We start from the raw sequence: 20,444 nt of genomic DNA, 5'->3' as shown, positions 1-20,444 counted from the left end.
AAGCAGAGGTCTGGCATGCAGGATATGATGTAGATCGTGGGACATGAGCAGAGAGGGACACACGACAACTTAGAATGACACCTGGGTCAGCACTGACATCAGCTGAACTGGAGATCTCCAGTCACCGATACACCTCTGTGATTCCAGAGCCTGTTCAGCATTTTTAATAAATCTCTCTTCTGGAGGAGCTCTGCAGTCCAGAACTGTCTTTACCTTCCACTACATGGACGTTTCTAAAGTTACTACACTATTTAAAATTTCTATCTAATTCATATGGTTGACTTTTTCTGTTTCAGAGGCTACTCACAGAAATATAAAATGCTTCTGCTAGTCTTGTTTTGGCCCCAAAATATATGTTGTCGTTGTTCAGTTGTTAACTCATGTCTGATCTTTTGTGACCCCATGGACTGCAGCACACCAGGCCTCCCTGTCCCTCACCATCTCCTGGAGTTTGCCCAGGTTCATGTCCATTGAATTGGAGATGCCATCCAACCATCTCATTCTCTGTTGTCCTCTTCTGCTTTCAATCTACTCTTTGATTGGCAGTTTATCCAATTATCCAATTACCAGTCAAAAAGCCATCTACTTTTTTTAATAGTAATCAGTCAAAAAATATAGAGTGAGGTCATAGTAGCTAGAACTGTGAAGACAGCACAGTCATAATTTCCTCCAGCTACTCAGCACTGATACAGTTAACAGGGCTCTAGGTCTGACCAAGGAAATTTCTGGGGACTTCCAAAGGGATTACCCAGCAGAGGTATCTATAACCCTCATCCTTTCAGGCATCTGATACCACGAGCTCATTTAACTGCATGAGGAGCTGTACTTTTCAAGTTATTCAGCACCTCCACTCAGCAAATACTGCACAGGAAGCAATCTTAGGACAGTCAACCAATAGAGTCATCCACAGTTTGGAAACCATTTTCTGGTGTCAGGGGATCCTGGAGAATGAGACTCAGGTCCTAAAGCACTGATAGGCACCCTGTGCAACACCATGCAGGCACCACTGTTCCTCCAGTGTCCCCAGTAACATGCAGGGTCTCTTGTCTCAACCTCCTGGGGGTGTCTCTACTGATCGATGGGTAAAAGTATAAAGAAAAAGAAGTTATTTATTGTTCTGCTTTTTAATTCATTGAGCATAAGCAAAAGATTTATTACCATTCTTTTATCATTTTATGAACTATCAGTATATACATGATCATGGCTCATTACAACATAAATCTCTATATTCATTATTAAAACAGTCTCCTCTTTAACATTATTATTAACAACTAATACGTAGTGAGGGCTCACTAAGGGTTGACAATGTGTTTAGGCATGTTATTTATTGATTATCTCATCTAATTGTGGCTAAAATTTTGGGAGACACTAGGTAATTTGCATATGAGAGGACCTGTATTACAAAATAAATTTTATCTCATTCAACTGTGACAGCAACCCCGTGAGACGTTAATAAACTCCTGTAATAGGGATGATAGTAATATTAATAAAGGAGGTTAGGAAACATTTGTGGAAAAGTAATGGGTAAAATTGTTGATAAGTAAGAACAGAAAAGTTTGTTTTAAAGCATTTGGTAAGGAAAGACAACAGATCTTAAGCAGGACATAAGATTAGAGACCTCTATATTAAGATGGCACAAATATTCTACTGTATCAGTCATAATAAATAAGAACTTAAACTTGCAGAACACATTTTATTCCATTCTATATAATTCTCAAAATAAGAGATGGAAAAGGATGAGATCCTAAGTAAGAGCCTGTTTAAGAATCCAAAAGAAATAAGCGTCCCACCAATGAGTTAGAAATTTTTTTTTAGTTGTCTACTTAAAAAAAAAACTCACTGAGAAAATATATTTAAATATAGAGTTCATTTTTGAACAATGCAGGGGTTACAGGCGCCAACTCTCTGTGAAGTCAAAACTCCAAGTGTTATCTTTGTCTTCAAAACAAAGAAATTGATGAATGATTCACCCAAGGACAGGAAGCTAAAACAGTCTAAATAAAATCAGAACTCAAATTCTAGTCTTTTTGATCCCACATATTGTGATCTCTAATCCAACACAAGTTTTTTCCCCACATTCAGCTGTAAAATGAAAACACGAGTGAGTACTGACTGTATTTATTGAAAAGAATCAAGATGTAAATGGGTCAATGCAGTTTAAATCAGTGTTGTTTAAGAGTCAGTTTAATGCAATCACATAAAGAGCCAGCCTTTCAGATATAGAAATTCTAAGAGTAATTTCCATTTTTAAGTTTTTTATAAAAATGACAGACTTGTAAAATAAATTTATTACAGTTTGTATTTTGAAATTTATGCATTTTCTTTAAGGGTGGTATAGCATTTAAATACCCACACCCAGAAGTCACACATGACTTGTTATCTGTAAAAATCTGGATGAGTAACAGCTTTGCTGATCTGGCTCATCAGCTGTCTAGTCAGATTAACAATTGCTTTACCCCACAGGGTTGTTTTGAAGATAAAAAGAAAATTGATTATTTGGCTTTCAGGAATTAAGTATAATGACTGAAATGATAATTATATTCACCTATATTCTATTAGTCACATAGAAGAAGTGGCAAGAATACACAGAAGAACTGTACAAAAAAGATCTTCATGACCCAGATAACTATGATGGTGTGATCACTCACCTAGAGCCAGACATCCTGGAGTGTGAAGTCAAGTGGGCCTTAGGAAGCATCATTATAAACAAAGCTAGTGGAGGTGATGGAATTCCAGCTGAGCTATTTCAAATCCTAAAAGATGATGCTGTGAAAGAGCTGCACTTAACATGCCAGCAAATTTGGACAACTCAGCAGTGGACACAGGACTGGAAAAAGTCAGTTTTCATTCCAATCCCAAAGAAAGGCAATGTTAAAAAATGTTCAGACTACTGCACAATTGCACTCATCTCACACGCTAGCAAAGTAATGCTCAAAATTCTCCAAGCGAGGCTTCAATAGAACATGAACCGAGTACTTCCAGATGTTCAAGCTGAATTTAGAAAAGGCAGAGGAACCAAAGATCAAATTTCCAACGTCTGCTGGATCATCGAAAAAGCAAGAGAGTTCCAGAAAAACATCTACTTCTGCCCTATTGACTATGCCAAAGCCTTTGACTATGTGGATCACAACAAACTGTGGAAAATTCTTTAAGAGATGGGAATGCCAGATCACCTTACCTACCTCTTGAGAAATCTGTATGCGGGTCAAGAAGCAACAGTTAGAACTGGACATGGAGCAATGGATTGGTTCCAAATTGGGAAAGGAGTACATCAAGGCTGTATATTGTCACTCTGTTTATTTAACTTATATGCATAGTACATCATGCAAAATGTCAGGCTGGATAAAGCACAAACTGGAATCAAGATTTCTGGGAGAAATATCAACAATCTCAGATACACAGATGATCGCACCCTTATGGCAGAAAATGAAGAGGAACTAAAGAGCCTCTTGATGAAAGTGAAAGAGGAGAGTGAAAAAGCTGACTTAAAACTCAACATTCAAAAATCTAAGATCATGGCATCCAGTCCCATCATTTCATGGCAAATAAATGGGGAAATAATGGAAACAGTGACAGACTTTATTTTGGGGGGCTCCAAAATCACTGCAGATGGTGACTGCAGCCATGAAATTAAAAGATGCCTTCTCCCTGGAAGAAAAGCTATGACCAACCTAGACAGAACATTAAAAAGCAGAGACATTACTTTGCTGACACAGGTCCGTCTAGTCAAAGCTATGGTCTTTCTGGTAGTCATGTATGGATATGAGAGTTGGACCATCAAGAAAGCTGAGCACTGAAGAATTGATGCTTTTGAACTGTGGTGTTGGAGAAGACTCTTGAGAGTCCCTTGGACTGCAAGGAGATCCAACCAGTCCATCCTAAAGGAAATCAGTCCTGAATATCCGTTGGAAGGACTGATGCTAAAGCTGAAGGTCCAATACTTTGGCCACCTTATACGAAGAACTGACTCACTGGAAAAGACACTGATGCTGGGCAAGATTTAAGGCAGTAGGAGAAGGGGATGATAGAGGTTGGATGGTATCACCAACTTGATGGACCTGAGTTTGAGCAAACTCCAGGAGTTGGTGATGGACAGGGAAGCCTGGGGTTGCAAAGAGTCAGACATGACTCAATGACTGAACTGAACTGATGTACTTATTTGATTATTATGTGTTTTAATTTGGCAAATATCTGAATTAGCTCTGACTGGCAAGATTCACAATACTGAAGCACATTAGAACACAGTTTACACTCATTTAAATGTACTTGTTTTATTCATCTATTTTTAAATTAATATCTGATCAATTTTAGGATGCTCAAAAATTTGACATTTATAATTATCTTCAATCTTTTAGAAGAAATTTTTATGTCACCTTGATTTCAGATACTCAAATGGGCTATCTGTACTTCATATTCAACTTGGAGTTCCATGTGGGTTAGCTGGTATGTGAGTCGGTGTCTTGGTCAGCTCAGGCTACTATAACAAAATGCAGTAGGCTGGGTGGCTTAAACATAGGACACTTCTTCACAGATCTGAGCTTGGGAATCCAAGATCAGGGAGCCAGCATCCTGGGTTCTGGTAAAGGAATTTCTTCCCACTTTGTTGATGGCTACCTTCTTGCTGTGTTCTCCTAGAGCAGAGAAATAGAACGAGAGAGTGCAAGCTCGCTGATGCCTCTTTCATAAGGATGATCATTCCATCTCGGGGCCCCATCTTCAAGATTTTATGTAAACCTAATCACCTCCCAAAGGCCCTACTTCCAAACACCCTCACAATGGGCAAGAGGACTTCATCACATGAATTTTGAGGGATGCGAGAGCTCAGTCCGTAACATTTGGCTAGGGTTGCCATGACAAGATACTACAAGCAGGGTTGCTTAAACAATCGAAATATGTTGTCTCACAGTTATGGAGGCTGGAAGTCAGAAATAAACATGTTGATAGAGTGGTTTTGCTGAGAGTTGTGCAGGGGAATCTGTTCCGTGCCACTCTCTCAGCCTTTAGTGGTTTGCTGGTAACCTTTGGCATTTCTTGACGTCTCTGTGTGTGTGTCTCTGTGTGCCATAATAGGGACACTGGTCATATTGGATTAGGAATCCATCCTACTCCAAAATGACCTCATCCTAACTAATTACATCTGCAATGATCCTATTTTCAGATAAGGTCACATTCTAAGGTACTGGGGCTTAGAACATCAACATATGAATGGAGAGGGGCACGATTCAGTACGTAATGCTTAGTTACCCTTACTATCTATAAAGCACAAAGATATGAAGCATATTACTGAGCTCCTTAGTAGTCCTAGGATATATTGTTTTTTCACATTAATATAAAATATTTCAAACACTACCTGGTCAATGTTTGACGTATTGGCCATACTGAAATAAAATTCTGAGCTTTGTGAATTAAAAAGGAACATTCATTTACAGAAGGAAAGTGAATCCTATGTTTCATCTGAGAACACTTTACCAAATCAAATTTAGCAATTTGTTGAGTTTCCTGGCATGGTACTTTGAGTGTTTAAAAGTGTTTTCTCAATTAGCTATTAAAAAGCATTTAATTTTACATAAAGCAGCTTTTTCTTTATAGCCTTAATTAAAAGTCAGTATTCAATTATTTTTGTACCACTCAGGGTATCAAATGATTTACAAGGAATAGCAAGTAACATCCCACAGATTTGGGCTCATTTAAAATATGATTGAAATAGCATATATATGATAACATTTAAAATATGATTATGACCTTCTTTATTTGGCTTTGTTATCTGTTGGCCTTTCTAGAAAGCTGCCGGCCATCGTGGTCTCTGATGAGATCAAAAGCCTAGAAGAAGCTGGAAATATTTTGAATACTCAAAAGTCCAGAGAAATTTGAAGCTCAGCTTCAAGTTGTACCAGCTTGCAGGAGGACAATTAGATTAAGACATCACTTTAAGAGCCGAGTAATAATCATGCTGAAAGAAAGAAGACTTGGTTACCTCATGCAAAAGGACGCCTGCACCTCCTTGGTGACCAAGCAGGATCTGGGTGCATTACACTCCCCAGTCTGGGGACCTCCAGCCCTAACCAGCTGCCTTAGACACTTCTGAAACAAGAGGAGTTTAAGGGCATTTCCATGGTCCCCCAAACAATGAGTGATGAAAGTACTCATTAGTCCACTCTGAGACCTCAATATCTACTGCAGTAAACAGCTACCAAGGGTGACACCACCCAGCACAGACAAGCTGCCCAGGGAGGAACTGCAAGAGTTGTATCCCAGATGGAAGCAAGTCAAGTAATTTCAAGTGATGCCCAGAGGCATAGTGAGACTCTAACCAGGTATAGCTAAACAGCAAAACCTTCTCTGTTTTAACATACGCAGGATCCCAAAAGTCTCAGTTCAGTTTTAAGTTTTAATATCTTCACTAGTATGGGCTTCCCTGGTGGCTCAGATGGTACAGTGTCTGCCTGCAATGCGGGAGACCCGGGTTCGATTCCTGGGTTGGGAAGATCCCCTGGAGAAGGATCCACTGGCAATCCACTCCAGCACTCTTGGCTGGAAAATCCCATGGACAGAGGAGCCTGATAGGCTACAGTCCATGGGATCGCAAAGAGTCGGACACGACTGAGCAACTTCACTTTCACTTTCATTAATATAGATGTCACACACTTATAAAATCAGCATGATCTGGAAGACTATCTGTACTTATTTAGTTTTAAAATATTTGAAAAATTAATTTTGTTGGTTCTGTTTTAGTCCATCTGGAAGATGGCAGACACTAAAACAAAAAATTAAATTAAAAATGTATCCTTTGGTCAATAAGCATATGAAAAGATGCTCAATGTCACTAATTATTAGAAAGATGCAAAATCAAAACCACAATATTATATCACCTCATACACATTAGGATGGCTACTACAAGTAAACCAAAAATTAGCAAGTGTTGGAAAGGATGTGGAGAAATTAAAACCCTTGTGCCCTGTTGGTGGGAATGCAAAATGGTGCAGCTACTATAGACAACAGTATGGCAGTTTCTCAAAAGATTAAAAATAGAATGACTATATGATCTGGCAATTTCGATTCTGGATATATATCTAAAGAATCGAAAGCAGGGTTTTGAAAAGATATTGATACATTCATGTTCACAGCATTATTGACAAAGCCAAGAGGAGGAAGCAACTCAAATGTGCATCAATGGATGAACCAGTAAACAAAACATGATATATACATATAATAGAACATTATTCAGCCTTAAGAAGGAAAGAAATTCTGACACATGCCACAGAATGGATGAACCTCGAGTACATTATGCTAAGTAAAACAAACCAGTCACAAAAAGACATATACTGAATTATTTCATTAACGTGAGTTATCTAGAGTAGTCAAATTCATCAAAATAGAAAATGGGAGGGTAGTTGCCAGGGGCTGTAGGAAAGAGAAAATAGGTACTTGTTTAATGGGCATAGAGTTTCAGTGTCCCAAGATGAAAAAGTTCTGGCAACTGGCTGCACAACTACGAATACACTTAATACTACTTAACTGTACATGAAGAAATGGGTAAAGTGGTAAATTTATGTTATGGGCTTTTTATCACAATAAAAATTTATTATTCAAAGTTTCTCAAAACTGTATGACGTGATAAATATAAATAATTTACATTTTCAATGTTTTTTCTTTTGAAGCATTTATACTTCTGAGATTATCAAAACTTAAGAACATCTAACACCTTTGAGGTACCCTAGATTTGGGGTCTTCCTTCCATTTATGGCTGATGGTGCATACTATTTGGTTTAGCCAAAGTGTGATATTACTATACTACATGTTGTAAATAAAAACTTTAATACTATTTTGAAAAGCCTGATATTTCAAAAGTTTGTATGGATTTGAAATCCATTTGCATTATCAGAGAACTTTCAACATTACCAACATTTCTTTGGTAAAGAAAGAAATGAAGTGCCATCAGATCTTAAAATATAATTTCAAATATATATTTTAGAATCGTTGTAAGAACAATTCAAATTGTTCTACTTTTAATTAAGAAAAATTTCAAATGTATTAAAAAAAAAAAAGGACAGAGATGCTGGGAAAACTGGAGGCCTACATTTAAGATTCAACTACACACTATTTAAAGTTACTAGAAGAATCAGAAGACTCATAAAACTACTGTTATGAGGAATAAAGAATGTTAAGTTGTTATTAAAAAATACCTTAGTTTTAAGTGAAAACGAACTGTTTTTAAAATAAAAAAAGTGTTTACTTGCAAAATTAAATTTCACAAATGAGACCATAAGATACTCTTAATTTAAATGATCAAATTTTTCTTTATCTTTCTTTTCTTTTTTTTTTAATTGGCTGAGTTGCTTCCAGCAGATCAGTGAAGTCATATTGGTTATCAGGAGCCTGGTGAATAAATTCAACCTCCTGAAACAAACACTGTTCACAACTTTAAGTGAACATTGTTCTCCAAAACAAATATTTTTAGAAACACTGTTTTCCACAAACAAAACAGTTCTAAAGTCAACAATAGAAGGGGATCTCTAATAAAACAAAATAAAATATAAATATAAAAACAAGGTAGAAAACGGAAATACTTGGGGAACATTTCCTTCCCATTTAGTAAACAGATGAAGATATTCACTTTTGGATGATAAGGAGCAGACTAAATGTAGATTTAACTTACTTTTTAATGGTTGATAAAGGATAAATATTGTCCTCTCTCTTTCTTTCTCTCTCAATATATGACAATGACTAACCTAGTGATGTAAATTCATTCATCAGTTGTTTCAGCACCTTTCTATTTTTCCATCTGTTTCACTGAAGCATTTTTTAAGAGAAGTGAAGTAAAAGTCACTCAGTTGTGTTGAATAGGGACTTTTCCCTTTGACTTAATCAAGGCTGAATTAAAGTATCCAGGGCTAATAATTTTTTTCTCTTAGTTCATTGTGAATGAGCATTGTAAGCAAACGCTCTGAGATTTTGATTGACATTTTGACAATTGTCGTAGATTGAATGATTATCCCACACACTTACCCCAGCAAGATATCCACAACCTCATCTCAAGAACTTCTGAATATGTTACTTTCATGGCAAAAGAGCTCTGCAGATGTAACTGAATTAAGGTTTTTGATATGGAGAGATGAACCTCGATTATCTGGATGTAATGCAACCACAAGAGTCCTATAGGCGGGAGACTAGACATGCATAGCCCAGAGAATATGCCACTGCTTCTGAAGGTGGAGGAAGGAACCATAAGCCAAGGTATGCAGGCATGTCTAGAAACTGGAAAAAAGATTCCTCCCTAAAGCCTACACAAGAATACATCTCTGCTGATGCATTCTAGACTTCTGACCACCAGACAGTAAGATAATAGATTTGTGTGGTTTTAAGCTAGTACATGTGTGGTGATTTGTTGGCCAATAGGAAATTAATCCAACAATGGTCTGTGAGCAGCTTTCACTCGTCTCTTTTGTGGCATCTACACCTGTTACCTCTGGTGTTGCTTTTGAAGGTGTGGTTTTGAAGCCAGTACCTCTGGTTGCTGCCCTAAAGGTGATTGAAACCCTGGGTGAATGGTGTTGCCTTAGCTGCCTTATAAAATAGAACTCGGTTTCTCTTGTGTGTGGCTACTAAGGTGTAGATTAGAAGGCCATTCACCATAACAGAAACACTACCCCTCTCCAGTACTCTTGCCTGGAAAATCCCATGGAAGGAGGAGCCTGGTAGGCTGCAGTCCATGAGGTCACTAAGAGTTGGACACGACTGAGCGACTTCACTTTCACTTTTCACTTTCATGCATTGGAGAAGGAAATGGCAACCCACTCCAGTGTTCTTGCCTGGAGAATCCCAGGGACTGCGGAGCCTGGTAGGAGGCCTTCTATGGGGTCGCACAGAGTCGGACACGACTGAAGTGACTTAGCAGCAGCAGTGACTCTAATTAGTAAGTGTTAGCTTGCCTTCATCACGGCTTAAGCCAATTTGCATTTCTATAAATTTGAGTAGAATAAACTCATCTTGAACCTATTCTGTTCTGAGGTAAGGCTGGAACTATCAGACCAAATTGATATGAAAAGTGTTTCCTAACTGCAAGACCCTTATGCTCTTTAATTAAATATTGATCTGTAAGGCTTTCTCTGATTATCACCTCTCCTATTTGGTTCAGAGCCCAGACTACCTGTGGTGTGCTCTGCTTCCATGTAGAATTAAGAATATCATTCTGCCTCCTTTCATTCTCCTGGGCTGGGTTCTGTGTTTGCTTTTCATCTACTCCCTCATTTACCTTCCAAGATAATAACTTCAGAGCTGCTCTATATGTGTGTGTGTCCGTCCATGTCTTCTAGCATTTTCTGCTAAAATCCTGCTGAAAGACAGCCTGTAAGGGGTGATCAACTTTTTAGAAAAGGCGGGTATGAAGCCACATTAAGGTCATTCTGAATTCTGCATTTTTGAAGGCCAGCACCACTTCTAAACAATTCCAATCCAGTTTCAAAAATTGAATCTTTAGTGCTATATGTTTTACTTTGTAAGTTCTTTTTCAGTGTTTATAAAGTGAAGAAAAGAAAACCCAATTTACCCCAAACAGACACTCATATGTGCAGCCTCTATGGATAGCAGAGAGAATAACTGTCTCCCTAAACAGACACTAAGAGGCCGTATTCTGTAGTTGGCTATTGTGTTGGACAAATCAAGTTTATAAGCTGAGTTTTTAAAAGCTGAAAGGTACAATGAGTTATTTAAACTACTCCATATTTCTTAGAAAATAGTCGATTGCTCTTTCTGAAATGGTACCCTGTTCTAGGGCCAATCCCTACCCGAGAAGGACAAATAGTAAATGGGTCACTGAAACAAGCACTTCGTTAAATTAGCCTCAGTTCTTCCTTTTAATTCCTCGGCTCTCTATACCCCGAGTTCCCTTTACTCTTCATTTTTCCATTGTGAAAATACGAAAATATGTCCAAAGGAAGGAAGAATGGCCCCCAGGATGAAAATCAGATGCTAATAGGGGACTCTGGTGTTCACAATGGCACATCCACTCCACACGAGAGTGGGCTGTCTGGCTATAATCATCTGCCTGAGCTACCTTGATACCACTCTTTGGCAAGCTCTTGCCAGCTGCCTGCTATTTTTTTCCCAGAAGCAGCACATTCTTTTGTGAGTTCTATGTACTTTCCCTGAATGCACACATTTCTAACATATTTTGCGGTTCAATCTTTAGCAGTATCTATTTTATTCATTTAGTTCCTAGCAAATCTTTCATTATTAGAATCATTCTTTATTTTCAGCATGATTTTAAACAACAAGAATGTTTTCCCTGTATTTAAAATAATACACAAAAATGGACCTCCAGGGAGTTTATTTACATGCTTGAAACTTTGTTAGTCATTGTACTAGAAAAACAACATTTTTTTAATATACAAGCAGAAAAAATAAGCCTTTGGACTTCATCTAACTAAAACAACTTTAGGAATTAATATTTGACTTATATGATTATTTTAATCCACAGGGTGGCAGAGGAAGGTATCAGTGGTTTTTATGAATTTGATTGAGCATGTAAAATATTGTGATCTGTGGCTTTAACAAGTATTACATTTTTCTATGATGATCATTCTTTTAGGGTGTCCTAAGAGCTTATTGATAAGGTTTGAAGAGGTCAGAAGGCAATTCTGAAGCATTTCCAAGAATTAGGGAGTCATAGACACCAACCAAGAGAAAATAAGAATGAAAACAAAGAGACTGTGGTCTCTCTCTCTTTTTTTTAAACTAAAAAATAAATTGAGACCATGGTCTTTGAATCCCAATCTGATGCACTGCTTCCCAAAACTATGCTACTGTAGACTTCAAATGTGAACATTGTCCCCCAAAACTATTCTAAGAATAGTTTGGAGATTTTCCTTGACAGTTTGGGCATTTTAACCTCAAGACCAACTGAATTCATACTATTTTCAGCACTTTAAAATGGGATTAAATAATACAATTTTATTATTCCATGTAGCTTTCATGCACAATAGTGTATCCATCCCCATGTATATATATATATGTGTGTGTTTTTGTCTATATTTATTGATATATCTCTATCTATCTGTCTGTCTATATATAAATAGCCTACTGGTTCTATTTCCCTGGTAGAACCCTGATCAGTGCAAGATACGGTGTCCTTATATCTTGATATACTTCAACAGAAAACACTGAGTCATGGAAGAAGTTCTGGTATATAATGAAACCCACAGCCTATTTCTAAAGTGGTCTATCATCATTACCTTTAAGTGTTTTGAACAAACTCCCAGTAGAGGTGATATTAAAACTAACAGGAAATGTGTCAATATTCATAATTTTGCTTTTCTCTATGAGCTAGAACATAAGTTAGAATAGGTTTAAAGGTGCCTATAATGATATGAAACTATTGGAGACCTGATAACCAAACCCCCCATCCCGGGTGTGACATTGATGCTCATTCACTGTGATATTACTTTTGTGATATAAATTATGACCTAAAAGCATTCTCTCTTCCTGTGGCAGAAATTTCCAGTCCCTGATTATTATTATTATTATTTGTTCTGCTTCTGGTAGTGGCCGATTAATTTCGACAAGAGTATAGCTGCTTTCTTGATTAAGTTTTAATACAGGTTTGTTTCCTGAGGAAACTACACTGATTTTTACAAAACATTAGACTTCTCTTACTTCTGCCAAAGTAACTAGTACCTGACAGAGCTGGTAATCTAGGGTGAAGGAGGATTTCTGGAACCAGAGTCTTCTCTCTGGAGCTGTGAGCAGTCAAGTTAACCATGGGTTAACTGGCTTTCATACATCTCTGATTAGCATTTGGCTTGGAGTAGAATGTGAATTAGTGTTTGAGTGTGGTAGAGTCAAATGCCAAGTTCATAGCAGGCACACACCCTCCTTTGTTACCTCCTAGATCTCTCGACTTTTGGGGCCTAACTGAACAAAAACAGGTTGGGTACTGTGTGACTAGGCCCTTCTCAGGTGGCTCCTACTGAAGAATCCGCCTGCAACGCAGGAGATGCAGGCAGACGCGGGTTTGATTCCTGGGTTGGGAAGATCCCCTGGAGGAGGGCACGGCAACCCACTCCAGCATTCTTGTCTGGAGAATTCCAAGGACAGAGGAGCCTGGTGGGCCACAGTCCATGGGTCTCAAAGAGTTGGACACGACTGAAGCAACTGAGCACACACACACGCACTGTGTGACTATAGCTGCCAGCTGATCAGTAAGATTCCTAAGAGAATTCACTGTTCAAGATTCTGCTTCTGGTAGTGGCCGATTGATTTCTACAAGACCAAGCTCCCCATGGATAACAAATATAAAGGCTAAACAAAATATGAAAAACAATTACTTGGAGGCATTGGAAAGTAACCAAAAAAAAAAAAAAAAAATCAGGGAGATAAAGGTACAGGCACAAAAAAATGGGACAGTTGGCAGTTGGAGGAAGAGAAGAACACCTGGTGAGTGTATCCCACTCCTCTTTATTCAAAAGAATAATATATATACATATATCCCATCACTTCATGGCAAATAGATGGGGAAACAGTGGGAACAATGGCTGACTTTATTTTTCTGGGCTCTAAAATCACTGCAGATGGTGATTGCAGCCATGAAATTAAGAGACGCTTACTCCTTGGAAGGAAAGTTATGACTGACCTAGATAGCATATTAAAAAGCAGAGACATTACTTTGCCAACAAAGGTCCATCTAGTCAAGGCTATGGTTTTTCCAGTGGTCATGTATGGATGCGAGAGTTGGACTATGAAGAAAGCTGAGCATCGAAGAATTGATGCTTTTGAACTGTGGTGTTGGAGAAGACTCTTGAGAGTCCCTAGGAGGTCCAACCAGTCCATCCTAAAGGAGATCAGTCTGAGTGTTCATTGGAGGGCCTGATGTTGAGGTTGAAACTCCAATACTTTGGCCACCTCAGGCGAAGAGCTGACTCATTTGAAAAGACCTTGACACTGGGAAAGATTGAGGGCAGAAGGAGAACAGGACGGCAGAGGATGAGATGGTTGGATGGCATCACTGACTCGATGGACATGGGTTTGGGTGGACTCCGGGAGTTGGTGATGGACAGGGAGGCCTGGTGTGCTGTGGTTCATGGGGTCACAAAGAACCGGACACAACTGAGCGACTGAACTGAAGATAATTTGTAAGTAGGCCTACACCTCTAAAAATTATAAAAATTAGGGCTTTGGTTTTTGGTTTATAATGAAGAGAAATGGTACCAGATGAAAACTCAGCTATTCAGGAAAGAAGAAGGGCACCAGAAATTGCAAAATAGAGAGGTATAACACATGTTTTTCTTTAATTAAAAAAAATGCTTATAACTATTTAAAATAAAAAGTGCTAATATTATATTCTATAGGTATAATGTCATTGATGGAATATATATGACAACAATTACACAAAGGATGGAGAAGAGTGTAGATAGGTCTATACAGTTATGAGGTATTTATATTTTATGCAAAATAAAACAATATTACCTCTAAGTAAACTGAAAACTTAAGATTGTCCATTTTGATCCCTAGAGCTGTCACTAAAATATAAAGAGGTACAGCTAGAAAGGAATAGATAAATTAAAGTGGAATTCTAAAAATTACTCAATTAATTCTAAAAGCAGGCAGGAAAATGTAGAAAGAGGACTAAAGACAGAGGGGACAAATAGGAATAAATTCTAAAATCGTAGACTTAAATTCAACTATATCAACAATGAACCAAGCACTCCATTTAAAGGGCAGATTATCAAGATGGATTTTTCAAAAAGCAAGACTCACTTATGTTGTGAACAAGAGTCATATTTTAAATATAAATGTACAGATTGAGAGGACATGAATGAAAAAAGATATGCCATACAAATATTAATAGTATTCCTTAAGAGGGTGGAGTGGCTGTACCATCAGATAAAGCAGATTTCAAGACAAAGATTATTACTAGAGGTAAAGAGGGACATTTCATAATGAAAAATAGGCCATTTCATCAGAAAGACACATTAATCATAAATGTATATACAACAGATAACAGAGCTTCCAGATATATGAAGCAAAGTAGGTCAAATTAAAGAGAGAAAGGGACAGTTTATAACCAGAGTTGATCTTAATACCCCTTTCTCAGAAATCGATGCAGCCACTGGGCAAAGAAATCATTAAAGAACATAACCTCTGAACACCATCAACCATCATGTTCTCACGGATATTTACAGAAAATTCCTGTAGATCAGACCTGCAGATCACACACTATTGTCAAGAATACATGGCACTTTCATGAAGACAGACCAAACACTGGACTCTAAAACAAGTTTCAATCAACTTAAAGCTGTGAAATCATAGTGTACGAGTTCTCTGATCACAGTGACATTAAACTAGAAAGTAGCAAACAATATTAGAAAAACTCAAATATCTGGAAAATTTTAAATGCATTTGTAAATAGTTCACAGGCCATTGCTGCAGTTCATAATATTTCAGAAGTCATTTAGTAATCACTATGATGTGAAACATGCTTTGACGTGAACAGAAGACTAGAGCCTGTACTGGGAAAAGTAAACACCTTTTCTAAAATCCATGGAAAAGCTTTAAGATTTGGTGAAAAAAAGATAAATGATCAGATATTTCATTTGCTATTTTATCCCCAGCATTAATGACATTAGAATTTTAAAATCTTTGTTTACAAGCCAGTTAGCCTAAATGTAATCCTATCTAGACTCCTATATGAATGTACATATAACATTCATCTTTCCCTCTTCTGTTGCCCCTATATTCCTATTATCAGAAGATTATTTCAAGAATACTCATCTTCCAGTTCTATTGTATTTAGAAGAGCTGCTGCTCTTTACTACTAAACCTATTTCTATGCTTATTGATGGTAAGCTACGATAAAGAAGAAAAAAAAATCTGAAAATACATTTTCATTTCATTGCTCAATAAGAACATAAGAAATTGAGGGAAAACTAGTTTCTAGAAGAACTATAACTTTTCAGAAGGTGTTTGTTCTCATGCACCTGGGAAATGAGTTCATACGGGATAGCAGCCACTTCCATAGCTTGGTCTGAGTTATGTAGTTACAGGGCATTGACATCCTCTATTCTCTTATATCAGGAAAGAAGAAAAAAACAAAAACCAAAAACAAAACCCACTTACCCGAAGCATAATGGGTCATCCTGCCCCCAAAGATCTTTTCCAGTCTCTGATCCAGCCTTCAAAAATAGTGACCTCTATTGTCTCACTAACCCCTTACCTGTGCCAAAACCTGAAATTCTAATTGTCCTGCTACCTTCATGTCTTTTATGGATGTGTTTCAAGATAATCTGGTACCCAATTTTAAGTTAGGCCAGTGGTTTTTTAAACCTAACGGTGGATCAGAGTCACCAAAAGGGCTGGTTAAAATAGATCGCTGGGTTGACCTCTAGAGTTTCTGGAGTGGATCCTGAAATTTTCCATTTCTGCCTCCCTCCCAGGTGATACTGCTGCTGCTGGTCTGAAGTCTACACTCAGAAAACCACTGGGCTTTCCTATTCAAGAGGAAAGAGAATGCTAAGAAAGGTTCCAGCATTTCCTCAAAGGCGTTTTTGTATTGCAAGAAGTCAAGACTGTCTGAATTTAGATTTTTCAAACTTTCTCATTCTTCTTAAGAATACTTAAGGATTCAGGGAAGACAGGAGCTTGAGAGAGCTAGGGAAGAAATGATACAAATTCAGTAGCTTTTGAGTTAGTCTAAATTAAAGTCCCATTCTGTGAGGTTGGATTGCTTCAACATGCCTATTCCTAAGGGTTTACAGATTAGCTAGCCCAGTGGTTCTCAACATGTGGTCACGGGTTCAGCAGGAACAGCATGACCTGGGAACTTGTTAGAAAATGCAAATCCTCAGGTCTTACCCCAGGTGTACTGCGTCAGAGACTCCGGAGCTGTTGTTTACAACCCATAATTAACAAGCCCTCCATGAGATTTTGAGCGACTAACACTCTACCATGTGATCCAGATGGTTTTCAGATAAAGTTTGAAAACCAGTAATCAAGTCCAGCTAGAGCTTCCCTCTCTTAGACCCATTCTAGGTCAGAGAGGGCAGGCTGAGGGGTTCACAGTTGGTCAATATCCACAGTGTACTGGTGCAGATAGAGCCTGGTTAGACAATCCTCATGAGAAAGTATTTTTGCTACTTTTGGAAAAAAAAAAAATAAAGGACAGGGTCAGATCATTTTGTAAATTATGGCCCCACATTTTACTGGCTCTGCTTCAATAGTTTTACTGGCTTTGCTTCAATAGAATGCCGCAATCAATAGTCGTGGATTTCTGTCTAGCTCATTAATTCAAATTCTTACTAAGTAGCAGTCAGACTATGGTCCCAAAGCTGAACTTTTCAAAGAAGATATAGGAACACGTTAGGATGAATTTATGATCAACCCTTTAAAAAGGAATTCTTAATGCACATTTGTTCATTTGTTCATTCAAACATTTTTCGAACACCAACATCCTGCCAAGCTATGCTGAATGGCAATACAGAGGTAAGCAAAGTACAACCCACCTCCTTTATTGAAGATCTAGCGGACTGCAGATGGCTGCACAGGAGTGGACTTTGGTAACCATCTGGCTCTGTGGCTGTCAGTGTGGTCCTGACTGGTGTCAGGTGTTTCAAGTATCACTGAGAAGTTGTCCTCAGACCTTGCGCCACACCTACTGAGTCAGAAACTCAGTGGAGCAGGGAGGTGAGATCAGCAATCAATTTTCAGTCATTTGGGTGCCCCTGATGCATGCTGAGATTTAAGAACCCACAATCTAGCCTAATTATATTTACCTTTCTCAGCTCACAGACCTAAGAATCTGAGCATCTGATGAAAACAGTCTTACTTTTCACTTTGGATGTTGTGAACTGTGAGGGCCCAGTTTAAGGACTGATCTCGTACAAGCCTTTATTTTACAATTAAGCAAAGTAAATACCAAGAGTTGAGCAAACTCAGGGAGATAGCGAAGGCCAGGGAAGCCTGGCATGTTGCAGTTCATGGGGTCACAAAGAGTTGGACATGACTTAGCAACGGAACAAGTGACTTACTATTAAAGTTAATCAACTAATTAATGACAGAATGGTCCTCTAAGCTCAAACCAACCAATTCCAAATTCATTTCTCTATTCCTCCATTTACACAGAAGGAAAAGCCAAAATATGGGTACAAGGACACCCAATTCCTGGTCACAGGAATCTATTATGTCATTAAAACATCTATCCTGCCCATATAAAATGCAACTAGTCCTTCAGAGAAGGCAGGTGTAGTTTTTTTTTTTTTGGTAATGACTACTCTAAGGAAATACATGCGATTTCCAAAACGATCTCTGACAAGCAGAAATGCGCCTAGGAATTCTTTTCTGTGCTAAAAGAAAACAGGGCAACATTTTGGCTCAGTAAAAAAAAGTGTCCTCATGTTTCCTATGTTTTTGCTGAAAGAGCTGGGTATTACTGTCTGTAGATTGACAGGGTCCACTTAATCACATACCAGAAAAGAACTCAACATAGAAACTGACAACAAAACTAGGTAAAGTTGAACAAAGGAAGGCCTAAGTGAACTGATCCTATATGCGGTCACTTCAAACAGGGGAAATGAACCTACACTGTCAGAACTCAGGATGACGATCTACCTACAGGAGGGAGCGGTGGAGGCTGGGAGGGCGCGTCCTCTAGGACTGTGCTCACGTGCATGGTCTTCACTGGAGCCCTGCTCACACGGGTGTGCTTAGCTTCTATTCAGTCCACAGACTGCATTTTCCTTTCTTATATGTAAATATACAGTTGAAACACACACACAAAACAAGGTGTTTTAAGGATGCAAAGATCAGCTCTAAAAAGTTGTTTTTCCTGGAAGAAATATTTTAATCCCATGGAGGTGTCAAGACATCTATCACGAGGAACCTTAAGTTAGTAATTTTTCAGAAGAAGTTAGTGTAAAGAAATAATTGCCTGTGGCCATGTTGGACCTGATATATTTCCAGACAGCTGCTTTTCTTGGCTTAATAAGATATTCTCCATACTGCCAATGCAGGGGCCCAGGTTCAACCCCTGGTGACAGAACTAGATCCCACGAGCTGCGAATAAAGATTCTGTGTGCTACAGTAAGACCTGGTGCAGCCAAATAAAGATTTTTTAGAAATGCAAATTCAAAAATAAGACTCCCTTGTGTTAAAATTATTCAAATCCCTTGACCCAAATTCCATTTCTATTTTTTTCTGAATAACCACAGATGAACAAAACCTTGTCAGAATATTTTAAATGGTTATTTTTAAAAGCAAAACATTTAAAGACACTTTGAACATAAAGAGTAGTAATTGAACTTACATTGAACATAAAGAGTATTATATTATGCTCCATCCATACCAAGGATAATTATATATATTTTAAAATCATGTACTTGAAGGATAGTTACTGACGTGGCAAAATGGTATCAAACACTACTTAATAAAGAGCAGGATAAAAATGGTACAGAATAGACTTAACTTTTTAAAGAATTAAGCAAAGCCATATTTGTAAAATATATAAAAAAATTTTAAAAATATAAAAACTAAGTTCCCAACAAGCCATGGGGCAACTTGCCCTCCACTGCACTGCAATTACTGAGCCTGTGCTCTGGAACCTGCTCGCCACAAGGAAAGATCCCACAGGTCCCACTGAAGACCCAATGCAGCCAAATAAAAAAAATATTAAAAAAAAGATATTTCCTACATTGTCTTTTAGTGCTTTCATTAACATTAGTTTTAATCTATTCAGATTAAAAACTCTTTAGCATACAGTTTTCATCTAACAAGAAACTATTTTAGTATATATTAAGAGACTAATAATAGACTAATTAATAGAGATTGATACTACTGTGGTCACCAGCCTCCAAGAGAGCCCTCGCGTGTCCCCACTGTCTGGAAGTCACACCTCATGTAGTCCCCTTCTGCATTGTACCCAAGTTGGTCCGTGCCACCAGTAGAACCTGACAGTATGGTAGGTCACGTCAAATACTTAGTTATCAAAGATAGCGCTTCCAGGGCTGCCTTTCTCACACCACTCATTCTGGGGAGAGCCAGGGGTTCTGCCATGAAGACTCTCAGGCAACCTAAGTAGAGGAGCTGTGGTAAGGGACATGAGTCTATAGCCAAACGTCACAAAGGAACTGAGGTCCACCAATCCTTGCTTTGGGGCCGCACCCCACAGGCCCCATACTCACCCAGCCTCAAGACTGAAGAAAGAGCTCCAAGGCAGCAACAGGGACATTAATGTTTTAATGGATGGGGGAGCTTATTTGTCTGAAGCAGGATCCTGGAGCAACACCCCACTATGTCGGTAGACAGCAGCAAAGACACCAGGGCAAGACGTAGCAGTCTTTGGTACCAGGGGCAAAGGGAGTTACCAGTTACAAGGGAATTGACATCAGGTGTGTTCATCAGTTACCAGGAAAACCAGCAGAAAGGCTGCTCCTTTTAAACTGTCGGAGTAGAGTGGTCTG

The 20,444-nt window shown here is 38.3% G+C and overlaps 1 long non-coding RNA gene across 1 annotated transcript; it reads right to left on the bottom strand.

Moving 5' to 3' along the window:
* Positions 1 to 607: 607 nt before the first annotated feature.
* Positions 608 to 20,401, bottom strand: LOC129658984 (uncharacterized). The gene is made up of 3 exons (XR_008717655.1): positions 20,166 to 20,401; positions 4,374 to 4,631; positions 608 to 1,071 (listed from the first exon to the last, which is right to left on the bottom strand). It is a non-coding gene; the product is annotated as an uncharacterized LOC129658984 (long non-coding RNA).
* Between the last annotated feature and the right edge of the window lie 43 nt (positions 20,402 to 20,444).

The sequence above is a fragment of the Bubalus kerabau genome, chromosome 8 (assembly GCF_029407905.1).
Source record: "Bubalus kerabau isolate K-KA32 ecotype Philippines breed swamp buffalo chromosome 8, PCC_UOA_SB_1v2, whole genome shotgun sequence".
NCBI classification, from domain to species: Eukaryota; Metazoa; Chordata; class Mammalia; order Artiodactyla; family Bovidae; genus Bubalus; species Bubalus kerabau.
Note: the sequence above shows the minus strand (reverse complement) of the source record. Positions and strands in the feature narration are given on the sequence as shown.